Raw genomic sequence first — 14,416 nt, forward strand, 5'->3', positions numbered from 1 at the left:
TTCCTCGACTTTATCGCCGATGCGTTCTCCCCGCTTTTTTGCTTGCTCCATCATCATTATCCGAACAAACATGTCATTAGGCGATGGCAGCGGCGTCGCACAGAATCCTGTTCTCAACTCTTCAGCCACTCCAACCCGCTCTGAACCCTATTTCGAGCCTAGAGATGGAGTTGGGGCTGGAACTGGCATTCCATGTCGTTGACGGCGGCGAGCAGCAGCGGAAATTGGCCTAGCCTGACTTGACTCTAGCTTCGACTCCATTACACCGCAACAACTTCGTTTCGATTCGATCTTTCAGACTCTGCTTAGACGCAGACGTGAATACATCGTCTCCTTACCAAACGTCTCTTGGTCTCCTCGTCTCCTCGTTGTTGTTGTTGTTGTCGTCGCTAATTAAAATAATTGAAATTTCTCACGGGAAACGCGCCATGGCGACACTTGCCAGCAGCAAGCAACTTCATACTTCTGCCTAACTCCTTCGCCTCCCTCTCATCATATGATCCATATCCATATCCGTTGCAAGTGCTCGCGACTAATTGCAAATTGCAAGAATGTCCACTAACAATCGCATATTGACAGCTGATGGACATTAACATGGATCATCGGTCGCTTCATCGTATAAATACATAAATTTCATTACCAACCCAAAGACAGTTTCTACATAGGCCAAAAGAATTTTCACTGACCAGGCCTAGCCAAGTGTGTGTCTCTATCTATGTGTGTGTGTGTAAGTTTGTTTAAAAACAGATCTTGATCTTAGCCAAAAGATAGCCAGACCAAAGTTACGATCATGCCTTGGCCCCATAAAGTTGTCGAAAATGATTTGCAGATCAAGATTCGAGCATACAATTTATGTGAAAAAGTTAAGCAAAAACGTACCAAAAAAAAAAATGGCAAAACAAGCACAAACGGACAACAACATAAAGAAAAAAACTCTATATTGACTAGATCTACGCCTATCTAACCAAGAGGAATACTCCTCCAATTAGTGCACTAGATTCAATCCAAAAGAATTTGAAATTCATGAAGAATTGTTTGTTAGTGCTAATAATGACGCCTTAAAAGCCCTAGATACCAAGTAAAAAAAAACCAGATGCTCCGAGTAGAAGAATTAATTCAACTTGCTTTGCTTTTTTACTTAAGAGTTGCGTGAGTTGTTTTCACTTTACTTAGATGAGTTTGTGTATACATCACCCATGCTATATTGCAGGAGTATTACAATATATGTTAGGGTATTGGCAGCAATCTATAAAACAGACAAGATACAGATAGATTATACATAGATATATAATGCTTACCGATGTCAATAGAGTTCCATTTAAAGCATAAAGACCATAAATTGTATAATTCTCCAGATTGCAACGCAGATTGGTCGATAATTCAAAGAGCTAAGCAATGAAATTATTTTAGTTTAGCCTCACTTAAAACTTAAAGTAAAACTTACTCTCTGTCTCAGCGACAAATCCTGGGCATAGATATTAAATTTATTTAAATGTCGCAGCATTTTATGAAACTTTAACGAAAAAGTTCTTTAAACGTTTTGTATTCATTTCTAAGGAAATTTCATTAAACTTACCGATTGTTTTAACAAGCTAATACAAATTATGGTTAGAACTAATTTCACTAGCTCCGATACAATGGGATGACCATAATATAACAAAGCTTCGGTTATATTCAAATTATTTTTTGGATGTTCCATAAGCAATCTCATGCTAAACATTAACAAATGGTATACATTAAAGACAATCACCGTGGATGCCTGCATAATGACCCACAGCAATTGAAGGCGACGACTCTCGATGGCCCTTTCACCCAGCTCCATAAATTGTATTTGCAGCTAATGAAGGCCAATGAATATAGATGAGTTTGAGTTTGGTTCAACGAAGTGGTAATGGAAACTCTTACCGACATAATGGCATCTATTTTGGCCAAAGTTTCTGCCACATTTGTCTCACACTTTTTTTGTTTGGCCACTGGCGCAACCTTTTGCAATTGCACAGGAGCTGCATTTCGTGTCCACAGTATGGGTGTTAACATTGTTTCGATTGATGTGTTTTTTTAGACCAGTGAAAGTGGCTTTTTATATAGAAAATAGTGTGGCTTATAGTCAATAGTTATTGGACCTTTGAGACCTTTTGATTGTAGGATAATCAAATATTTATTTAACCTTCGGAATTTGTTATTTAAGGATAGTTAAAAGGTTATCTACTACATTTATTTTGGTGAACACATATGTAATTTAAAATTAACATTTGTAAATTTATTATAGTAGTATAGTAGTTATATAGTCTATGTAGTAGAATGCGTACTTACATATATACTTACATATTTATTTACATATATATTTGACATGGGCGGAAAAAAATTTCTTAAAATTGAATTGCAGTATTCACAAATAAAATATATAATTTAAAATATTGAATAACAATGAAATGAAAATGAAAATGAAAATAATGAAATTCCTTTATAGAGACAATATATGTATGTATACTGAACAAGATTATAAATTAAGAGAAAGAGAGAGAGAGAGAAAAAGAAAGAGAGAGAGAGAGAGTGACTGATTTAAACACATGTGTGAAAGACCTATGTACATGTAGATAGGTTTTAGAAGATACTTCACTACAAGTTTACACTTAATTATAACAATTTTCTTTAAAGTTTTCAATCAAAACATTTTTTCATTTATTTAAAATGTTTTGTTTGAGACTAATAATGTTTATAATTTCTATATAAAATCCTCAAAATAATTTAAAACATTTTATGTGAAAACATTAAACTAAAATAAACTCTACGTCTATACCAACTAAGGAATAACGATATTTTTTCTTTACATAAAATGCATTAGAATATTAGAAATCAGATTTAGCAATTCCACATACATCTTTAAAACAGTTTTATACAGTATTGTAAAGTTTGAGAATTTATTAATTAAATTTACCTATAAAGTTGTGAGAATAATTTTTTCTAAATTTCTAGAAGATAATTTGGTGTGAAAACTCTTTACAAATTAAGGATATTTATAGAAAAATTTGTTTAAAATGATTACTTAACGTTTGTTGAAATTTGATTTCATATTGAGAATTTAGAATTTGTAGTAGAACAATAATTATTTAAAGTTTTTTCACAAGTCCTTGGATACAAAGTTTTAGTATTTCTTTCATACTAAACGTAATTTTATTCTAGAGGTTTATAGATTATTATGTTTCAAGATTTTGACTCCTTGGTTGCAAAAAAGATTTTTCTTTCTGTAGATAGTTGAAACTGAAAAGATAACAAATATTTGTGAAGTTGAAGAAAGATGGATTCTGGAACTAATTACAATGCTTAAAAAACTTTAATTCTAAATGCCTGCAAATTGAAATACAAATAGTTTTCAAAAGAAGTAGATTTTATTTCGTAACAAATATATAATATATGTATATATAACTTTGTTTTAGAAATAAGTCCTTTATAAAGTAAATAATTTTAGACCTTCACATTAAGGACATTTTCTTAAAGATTTACGTTTTCTTATAGTGTTTAAAAGAGGTCCTTTTTTTGTTTATTTTGCTGCCAATTTTGCTTTGTAAACCTAATTAAACACTAATACCTAATGTTTCTTAGTGTTTATCACATTTAATATAAAGGAATATATTCCCCTGAAATTAAAAATCTATTGACAATTAAGTTTTATTTACCTTTTGTAGTTTCTTGTGGGTCTTAGAAATGATTAAAAATCAACTTCTGTCTGTTATTTTTGAAACTTTTTTCACTCATTAATCATTTTAATGCATTTTCGTTGGCTGATCAAAAATTGTTCACATGTCGCCCATACTCAAACCAAATTAAGCCCTTGGGAGTGGCCATGTGGTCATGTTTGGGGACCCACCCGGACCCGCCCGGACGACAGTTGAACAAAGTGTGTGTCAGTTGCAGTCAAGTGGAGTCATAAAGCTCAACAAGATCTCGACGGTTGGTGGCAACAACTGCGATCAGTCAATGCAACAGACAGGACAGACTGACATAGCGACCGAGAGACCGATAGACCGATAGTCAGACTGTTAGACAGACAGACAGACAGTAGCAAAGGCTGAAGGCTGTGCGGGAATTGGCACTGGGAATTGGTTTTTTCTTTTTGAATTTGTAATGGGTGGGCGGTTGAATGGATTTATGGCCTGCCCAGCGTCAACTTAATGAGTTGGTTGCATTAATAAAGCACTCGTAAGGAGGCCCACGAAACACGGCAACAACACTAACAACAACAGAAAATTCACAAAACAAAAAACAAAAAATTGGAAATAAAGGCAATTGGATTAGATTAGACGATGGAGACAGAGAGACAGCACAGCAGCTGTCGTGACAGGTTGACTTCGACTTGGAGTTAAAGCAAAACGAATGAGAATTTATGGCCAATGGTGGAGCTGGACCAAAAGCTTGGAGCTTAGAGCTCGGAGAGTGCGTGCCTGGGACGCAATATTTTATAATGACTTCATGAGAGCCTGGAGCTCCAGCTCAATAGTAGCCTCTGGTACACAAAAAAAACCTCAAATAAAAAACTTGACTTTATTTTCCGTGTGTCCAAAGGCGAGTGTGTGTGCTGTGTGTGTGAGTTTTTTCTCTCTTTTTGTTTTTTTTTGCCAAATTTGGTGGCTTTGCTTTGATTCGTCGTCGCATAATTGCCAATTATCCCAATGTGAATCGTGGGCGATGTAACCAATTTCATATATAGAGTAAAAATGTTTCAAATGGCACGCAAAACCCTGCGGGTTGTCTACCCCCATGCGGTCAACAGGAGTAACAGGATTAAAAGGGGAGCAGAAGGAGGTGGGAGCAGAGGGTGTTTGGCTATTTATATGAGTCTAATGTGATTGCATTTAATTGTTTGGTTTGCTTTTATTTTGTGGGGGGGCCTGGTCAGGTGCATATTGGTTGCCATTTATTAATTGCTTTTCCATTCACTTTACCAACTTGAATGTGGCACACACACACACACACCCGCTGAGAGTTCTCCTTCTGCACACGCACAATTTGCATTTTATTCAAATTGCTTTCGTATTGGTGAGACTTGGGGTAAAATTAGCCTCTAATTGGAGTTTACACGCTGCATTTTTTATGGGCAAATAAATTGTTTGCACCAAAGTTAAAGTTGTTTTTTTTTGTGAAAATCAAAATGAAAATCAAATGTGCAATAACAAATCAAGTGGAGTGTGCGTTTGTGTGTGTGCGTGTGTGTGTGTTGGAGCCATTCACTACGCACACTTGGATAAAGACAGCGTCTAAAGTAATGCCTTCTCGTTTTAGCACTCGTTGTTCATTTGGTTTTTTCTTTTTCATTTTCATAATTGCACTCGAATACAAATACCATAACAAATGCAATAAGTGTGTGTGTGTGTGTGTGTGTAGGTGTATATGTGTGTATGCGTGCTCACACCTGCATAAGTAAATCACGCATATACACGCACAGGTGAATGAGGTTGACAACAGCTGCAACTTGGCTAAAGTAGGCGTGTTTTTAATAGACGGCCTTAGACAACACTCACACTCACACACACACACATCAAAATGGCGTCCATATTGCCACAAAATACAATCACATATAAATAATTGCAAAACGACAAAAACAAAAGTGACAAACAAAATAAAAATGGTTTCTATTTTAGATCTAACGCAAGCTTCGAAAAATGATCAACAAATGGCCAAAGTTCATGTCAATGAAAATTGAGATTGTAAGCAATGAAACGAAATGGAAATGGAATTGAAATTCTTTACCGTAAACTATTTTATTAAAGCTTTCAATGCATTTTTCGTACATTATAAAAGCTTTAACTAAAGGATTGTAAGCGTTTTCTCAACTCCCTCATATTTATTTAAGGAATTTTAACCTTGAATCATTTTTCCTAAACTCACAATCATTTTTGTACCTTTTTTAACGACTTTTGTTAAATAAAATTTTAATTCACAAGGATCCAAAAGATTTTGAAATGGTGTTGAATGCATGGAGAGATTAGGAGTGGTCCCCCATCAAATAGCTTTTTGTCCAACCATTTTTAATAAATTGTATTTAAAAATATGATAAATTTGTGATTTCCGAAATCGATTGCAGTCCATCTCTCCATGATTTAATAATAGAGCGTCACATTTAGATCCTCTGAGCGTATACTTAATATTCGTTGTGGCGTATACTTAATACATACTGCTCAAGATTCAGCTTCAGCCTTGATAAACTTTAATTTCATTTTCTGTGGAAAAAAATTGAAAAATAAACTCAGATTAGATCCCAAAACTAATATTAGATAGTTTCTATTGGGAACTTAACTTCAATTTACTTAAAATTTCAGCATACTTAAAATTTGTAAGGATTTATTAAAAAACTATAAAATGAACTTGGTTCTCAAAAGGCAAATGAGCTAATTTAAACCTTAAAGCTACACATTCAAAAGTAAAATTAAAATATTTTCTAATATGTATCTTTTTTAGAAGAAGTTTAACTAATTCTATTTGTAACTCTTAACTTTTTCTTATGATTTTACCATGGACGCATCTAGTAAATATTTTCGGGAAGCGTTCGACCAAAAATCAACATTTTCCGTTTAGTAATTTTTAATGGAGGCATATTGACTGCATGAGGATTTATTGTAATTGCACGGCGAGGACCTTAAAGACTCGCTAGTTAGGGGTATGCAGAGCTATGCTGAAGGCAAAAATTAGTCGAATTACTGACACTTAGGCTGATGAACCATCAAGTGTTTGGCATTTTTACTATTAATTCATATTTTTTGTAAGTTACACAAAGAAAGCTGAACTGTGAAACGTGTGGTTTGTTAACGCTGATGTAGAGTTTCATTTTCAATCATTTACAAGCTAAAATTTGTCTTTAGCTTTTATTTGTTAAATACCAGACTTATTTCCAAGCCCATCATACTGCGATTGCACGTTTCCTAACCTGAGATTAGAGGGACAACTCTAACTACTTAAGTGATAAGGTGGAATTTTACTTAAACTTCCTACATCTTTGTCTATTCTAGTTAGTTATTAATGAAGTTGTAACTTTACTTTTATTTTTTATAATGAGAGAAACACTTTTAATCAACATAATATTCAATATAGGCGTTTGTTAACTTTTTCTTGAGATGGCGACCACAGAAGGTGAAAAGCTTGACAGGACTAAAAATTCAAATTCGTGAATCATTTGATAGGTATACATCAAATTATATATAGAAGTATATATTTGTATATATCTATCAACCTAACTATATTTTCCAAGCACTAGCAAGTATGGCCTTCGGCCTAGACGAAAACTAAATCCATACACTAAACTGGGATACGATCCCGGATCCTCGTTGATCAGTTGCCTAATTGCCACTTAGAGAACTCATCTACCGAGGACTGCTTCTAAGCGTTATTTGTCCATCGATACTCAATAAATTCTAGTGTACCCGAAAATAAAGACTAATTCTCTGTCTGGTTTTTTTTAAATAGAAAGTTACATCTTAAAAGAATTTTTTGATTATTGTGTTTAAATAATCGACATTAAGAGGAACACTTAAAATAAGATGTTAAGTGGTAAGTTTCAATTAGATTTCGGTATGCTACGATAGCAGAAAAAGGTTAACCTAGAGCATGAACTAATGCCCTTTTATACCCTTGAAGCAATGAGTATATGAATTCTGTCTAGCAGTATGCAACTAAATGGAAAGAAGCTTTTCCACCTAAATAATGTATTTATCTCATTGATCTTTGATTCTTCTTTGAAAATCGTATGAATATATGATATAGCTGACAAACAAAAAGCACTGTCCTTGTAGAAGTGACCCGTAAGGGTATACGAACTTCGTCATGGCCATAATAAACTTATTCCTACTTTCGATGTGGCGTGAAAACAATTTTCATTAAAACCGCATTAACTGTGTGGCAATTAAAAATTTTCAAAAGAAAAACTCTAAGCTTAGTGCATTTTTCTTGAATGTTTCTTCACCTTCTAGCGCGTGTCATTTCCGTGATTCCTGGAAATCCGATTCTTTGCCTCCTGTCGTCAGCTCTGGGGACAGAATAGAGTAGAGAGTAGGAAAAATCTCTTGTTACCCGCTGCTGGTGATATGCCGCTGTTGTTGCCTTTATTTTTCCTTCTTCTTTTTTGCACTGGCTTCTGCTGGCATGTTGAACATGTGCTTTTGGCAGCCCCGCTGGGGCATTGGCTTACCAACATTGCAGACATTACGGCTACCAGCCAAGATACATGAGTGGAAATTCGATATGCCATTTGCTTCAGCTCATTCTGATGGTGCGGCTGCTGCCCACTTGCATTTAGTTGTTGTTTTTTTTTTATTCTTTTTTTGGAAAAGTAAAGGAAAATTTTCCAATTAACTTCGTATTAGCCGACGCCCAATGGTTTGCTAAGTCTTGCTTTGGTTTTCTTTTAGGAATTTCATATTTCTGTCAGTTGCAAGCCATGTAACGTCATCTTCAACATGACAGACGCGGCTAATCCACACCTACCTGGGGGACGACTCTAGACTCTAGACACCCCAACTCCAAGTGGAACTCTGTAAAAATTATTAACGCCATTAACGGCAATAGAAATATTTGTGTTGGCCAGCAGGCTCCTGCTGCTGCTGCTCCCCCTTCTCCTCCTGCACCTTCTCCTTCCTCTTGGTAAAGAAAACGAGTCTGGTAGAGTAGAAAAAAATTACAAGTCATGACTACAAGCTCCACCAAACTCTGTGGCCCACAAATGTGACTAATGGCATTTTTTAATGCAGGCGCAATATGCAGATTAAGGAGAGAAAGAGAAAGAAATAGAGAGACTGACTCTGAGATGATGCTGATGTTGATGCTGATGTTGATTCTGGAGCCAGCTCCTCTCTTTGGCAGTTCTTTTAAGTTTATGGGCCACAATTTTTAACGCCTCGCCAAGCAGCCCAACCAAGCGTTACCCACAGTGATCAGCATTTACTTCAGAGAGGCCTAGGCCTATCTGATGAGGATTGGTGAAAAGACAGAGGAGAAAGAAGAGGGATGTGCTTGCGTGTGCTTTTCTGCAGCGTCATTAATTTTGCCATGAATTGACAAAAACATCATAAACTACTTGTTGAACAGAAAATCCACTTCGGGCGACAACGGTGGGACAAGGCAAGGCAAGGCAAGGCAACAGCCAACCCACGCGCCAAGTCCCCAAGACCATGATCAAGACGATGTGGTTGCCGCCCGGCAGGCTCATGTTTGCCATGGGGAGACCAGCCACAAGATCTGGCCTCTTCTCCCAAGACTCAGCCTCATAAATATGCCACAAAACACTTTAGAGGGGAGTGAGGAGACTTAAGTTTCGCTCTCAATTGACCTGTAACTGGAGGGCTCTCACTTCAACGAGTAAAAGGCGGCTTAAAGCCATCGTGTAGCTTTCATTAGGTCTATAAGTAAGCAACCGAATAAAAAAGTTACTTAATGAAGGCTATTTTCTTTGCAACAATTTGCAGTCTCAAGGTATTTTCAAAAATCAACCTAAGAATCCTCTGAACTTAGGTTTTTAGGCGTCGATATAGACGAGTATTCGAAATGGTTTTAGGTTGGTTATATTTCACTTAACGCTTTCCACAAATATCCTCATTTTGTCAGGGGCTTATGTATGCATGTAGACTAGGGGTGTTCTTAATTTAAGAAATTCGAAATTCACCAAGTGCCGTGCATTTTAGTTTTTCTCCTAGTCTAAAAAATGACTAAAAGTTTTCAGTGTGATGTTCCCATATAAGCATACATAGCAACATACAAATATCATAAGAGTTAGCGAGATGGCGGCATGCTATTAATTTAATGTTAGTACATCATATTTTGAAAAGCCTCTAACAACTTTAACTCACAATCAGATGAATGTTACCATTTTACATATATCAACATATTATATGTATATATATTTAGTAAGTTTTAGGTCGGGTTAACTCTTACATTATTATTTTACAAGCTACACTTTTTGATAAAGAGTTATTCAATATGAAATATTTTGTTACAGGTTTTATATTTTCTTTTCATATTAAAGCACGACCGTAGAGAGAGAACCAAATTTCCAATGTTTGATACCTTTTATTTAAAATTTAAAATGTCGGCTATGCCGAAGTTTATATACCCTTGCAGTCCTTGGCAATAATATTTATACTTGTTGAAATTTCTTTTCCTGCAACTCAATTCATCAACCGACAAAACAAAACATTATTATTTTTTTACTACAATTTTAAATTTTATGGGGATACTCCAATTTTTTAATTATGTTTTTTCTAGAACTATATGATATATGTAGTAGCTCTGGCGGGCTATAAGTAGCTCAAATACCATCGCTATAGCTCTTAAGATGGTTGAGTAAAACGCATACGCACCGACGGACGGACAGACGGACATGGCTATATCGACTCAGCTTCTCATGCTGATCAAGAATATATATACTTTATGGGGTCGGAAACGTATCCTTCTGTGCGTTACAAACATCTGACCAATTTTATAATACCCTCTGCAAATGTAGTCCTCAAGTATCCAAAATGATCTCGAATTGGCTAAATGTTCCCAATCTAGTCCTCTAATACTTTCTAAAACTTTTTTAGGGCAACCATTAGGATGTTAAAAATTTCACATTTCAAATCTTAGTTTGAAAAGCCTTACACAACTTCATCTCAGATCAATGTTACCATTTTTGTGAAATTCATGCTGATCCATTGACCTTAAGATTACCCAAAAATTCAAAAATCAAAATCTAATCAAATATTTTTTTAAGTACTATCCAAAATACTTAGAATAATAATGGAAATGAATTCTTCACAATCTTGTATTTGATACAAATTCAGGACTCCGCTCTTATTATACTATTGTAAAGGGCATTATAATTTTAGCCAGATATTTGTATACTTGATCAGAATGGAAAGCCGAGTTTATATATCAATGTCCATCTATGCATATAAACTTCCCGCCCTTAATTAGAAAGCTACTGAAATGAAACTTAATTGAGAACAAACATGCCAATTTGTCGTTCAAAAATCCAAATCTTAGATGTAATTCTAGATTTTTTAATAAGAATAGGGATTCCAGGAAGAAAGTAACCCAATCATGTTCAAAATATGAACTGATTGTATTTACAAAAGAACGCAGTTTATATAGGGCTTACTTGGGCTCAAGGAGGTAACAATTGTTCTCAGAAGATCTTATTCTAGTGCTATTCAAACCCACATTTTCGGGGGTTGAAAAATTATTACTATTTTGGGCACGGTATCAGCCACTTGACATCTTGCCGCGGGGATCTTTGGGTTAGTTTAAAATTACAGGTGGTTTTCCACAATGTGTCTAGCTGATTAGAATTCTAGTCATATGCTAGGTTAGTTGTTTGTGACAAAAATACAGTTGTATTATACTTTCTTTAGTGAAGCCACTTAAGATGAACACGATGTTTATTCTTAAACATAATATTTGTGCAAAAGTGGATTTGGGGATGTAAGTCTGGAGCATACTCCAGGTCATAGCCTGAACATAAAAAATTGTCTATAGATAACATCTTTTTTTCTTACCACATTTTACTTACCTAAAACAGTCAATACTTTTGATGACACATATTACAAAAAAAAACCATTGCAGTTGTCAATAAATTCTTAACTAATCTATGTAGAATCTTAAGTATGTAAATTGATCATATTATCTTCTGTGAAAAATCGAAGATGTGTGACAGTTTGCTTGGTATCTATGAAAAAACTTCAACTTGTTCTTCGTTCTGTCCGTAAATTAGTTCCCAGGCTTCTCAGGCGAAGAAGATTCATTTTAAATGGTCATTTTCTGGATGACGTTATCTTTGAGCAGACACGGTTTGACCCACACTGCGTATGCTTAATGCCCATTTAATGTAATGATGTGAAACCGATTTTGGCCAGACAAATAAACAAACAAACAAACATTTACAAAACAGCCGACAGGCAATTGGATGTTTAATGAATTGGTCATGGCAGTTTTCCATGGCAGTTGCCTCTGAGTTCCTCTTTCTCTCTATCTCTCTCTCTCTCTCTCTCGATGGCAATGGAGCAGCAAAACGAGTAGCTTTAGCCGCCACTTGGCAAAAAGGTAAATCGAAGCCGAGATTAATAGCGATAAGGCTATTGATTAGCATTTTAGCCACTGCCATTAGATGCAGTAGGAGCTGCAGTCGTAGAGGGGAGGGGGGATAGAAGGGGCAACTAGAGATCGCAAAATGTACAAAATTGTAGACGAGCCACTCTAGATGTTATCACACAGGTTAAAGCCAAGCTTTTGGGGGAGGAGGAAGAGGGCCTTTGGTTGAGGTGTTACTTGCAAGCGATGCAAAGATAATTCAAGTCTCGGAATCTGGTATAGGAGTCTGACCAAAAAGAAAGAAAAACAGAAAAAAAAAAAAAAAAAAACAAAAATTAAGCGCATGCCGGCAATTTGCATAAAAGCAGTTTAATGTTGAAATGTTTTATTGGCATTTGCCAAAGAGCTCGATTACTGAAGAGGAACGCATATCCCACTACGTGCTGGCAGTAGATTGGAGGATTCTTAGGAGAAGATGGCCTACCATTTCTAATTTGCAATGCAAATTTCTTTTGATTTTCCATTTTGTCTTCCCCCTGTTTTCTCTACAATACAGGATGCGGCTGTAATTTGACTAAACTATCTGAACCTCGAACCAGATTAAAATGAAACTGGTTTTTTAATTATGAACTAAAAAAATAAACTAATAAAAAAGAAAGAAAAAAAATAGTAAAGTATATCGATAAGCCTATCGTGAGAAGGTATGAAGAGGGAATGGGAGGGTCGGGGGTTTGGAGGTGGAACGTGCGTGTCCTAAAGTGGCAATTGCAGCTGCATGATCCACTGATCAAATGTCAATCAAAGGCGAAGCTGATGCTTCACACTCGACACAATCGTCGAACGACACACGGACAGCGTCTGGATTGAATGGATCGATGAAATGGACTGAAGACTTAAACGACAAAACTAAAAAACTGGACACATTCATCACACTTAAGTGAGCGGTGATCAAGTGAGCGCAAGGAGCGTTGGTGATTTTATTGTGAGTTTTGGTTTTACTATATTTTCATCTCTAGGGGAAACTTTAAGAAACTTTGATTTTTATTTTCTGTAAATGTAGTCAACGAATTTTTAAATAAACTTTTAAAAAATGTCTATCTAAATAAATGGCTTTTTCTATTAATCATAGTTTTAATTGTATACAATTTTTTTCTGGAATTTTCTTCAATGATAATAAATAATGGGTACTATTTTACTTATCTATATATTACTTTATCAATACTGAACCATTTTATTATTATTATCTGGGGATTACATATATATATTTTCCACTTTATTGTCTCCAAATTATCTGTATAGTACAACAAAAACAAATACTAACTTTATAGGGCCATGCTTTTCCAAAATTCTTTGCTTATATACCTCTTTCTGAATAACAATAATACTTATATTAAAAATTATTTTGTTTCATTTTTGTATTTAGATTAGAATTTATGATGTTTGTAATTGAAAAACTGAAACCCATAAAAATATTTTCCTCAATACAGCTACCAAAAAGTTGCCAAAAAGTTTTGGAAAATTAAAATAAAATACCCAAAACGTCTAACGTTTCATTTAACAAAAATTACTTAACGAATGCAGGAAATTTAACTTCATTTTAACTTTAAAAACTAAAAAAATGTTTTTTGTAGAAGCACTTTGGTGTTTTGACATTAATATAAATTTAAAAAAAAAAATTGTATTTCTTATAGAGTGTTTTTATATTACAAAATGTATTACCAATTTCAATAAATTGGTTGTAAAAATAAACTCTTCTTTTCTTTTAATTTGTCTTTGAATGAATTTTATTTGTATATATTTCATTTAAGTAGTAGTAGTAGTTTTTTAAAATGTTTAATGTATTTGTGGAAACTTCTCGTAACTTACAGCCCAACAAAATGTGTAAAATATTTAAGTAGTAATTATCTGCCAATTTATTTTGATTATTAAATGAGTCCGCCCTATAAAAAGACGAGGATTATTAAGTTCTAACCTAGTCATATATTACTAGTTTTTCGACTTATTTGATTGAAATCAAACCTATTATTTATTTACTTAATGGCAACATTTAAAGAGATACATAGTATATACTCTATACTTCTTGGTTTTTTGCATTTTTTTGTTGTCAATCGATGTAATCTCATATATTACATATCACAAAATCTTGTTTAATAAGTTTAAAACACAATTATAAACATTTTTGGCAAGTTTGTGACCTAAAATCATCCAAATGTTTTTCTCACTAAGACTTTTAGATCGATCCTACATATTTTTGGCACTATTAGTATATAGTACTCATGGTCTGGGAATACAAAAAGGTTTAAAAGGAAAATTTCCATTCAATAGCTCTGAAACTCTCAAAGAACAACGACTTCATACAGACGGG

The sequence above is a fragment of the Drosophila willistoni genome (genome assembly GCF_018902025.1).
Source record: "Drosophila willistoni isolate 14030-0811.24 chromosome 2L unlocalized genomic scaffold, UCI_dwil_1.1 Seg139, whole genome shotgun sequence".
Classification (NCBI taxonomy): domain Eukaryota; kingdom Metazoa; phylum Arthropoda; class Insecta; order Diptera; family Drosophilidae; genus Drosophila; species Drosophila willistoni.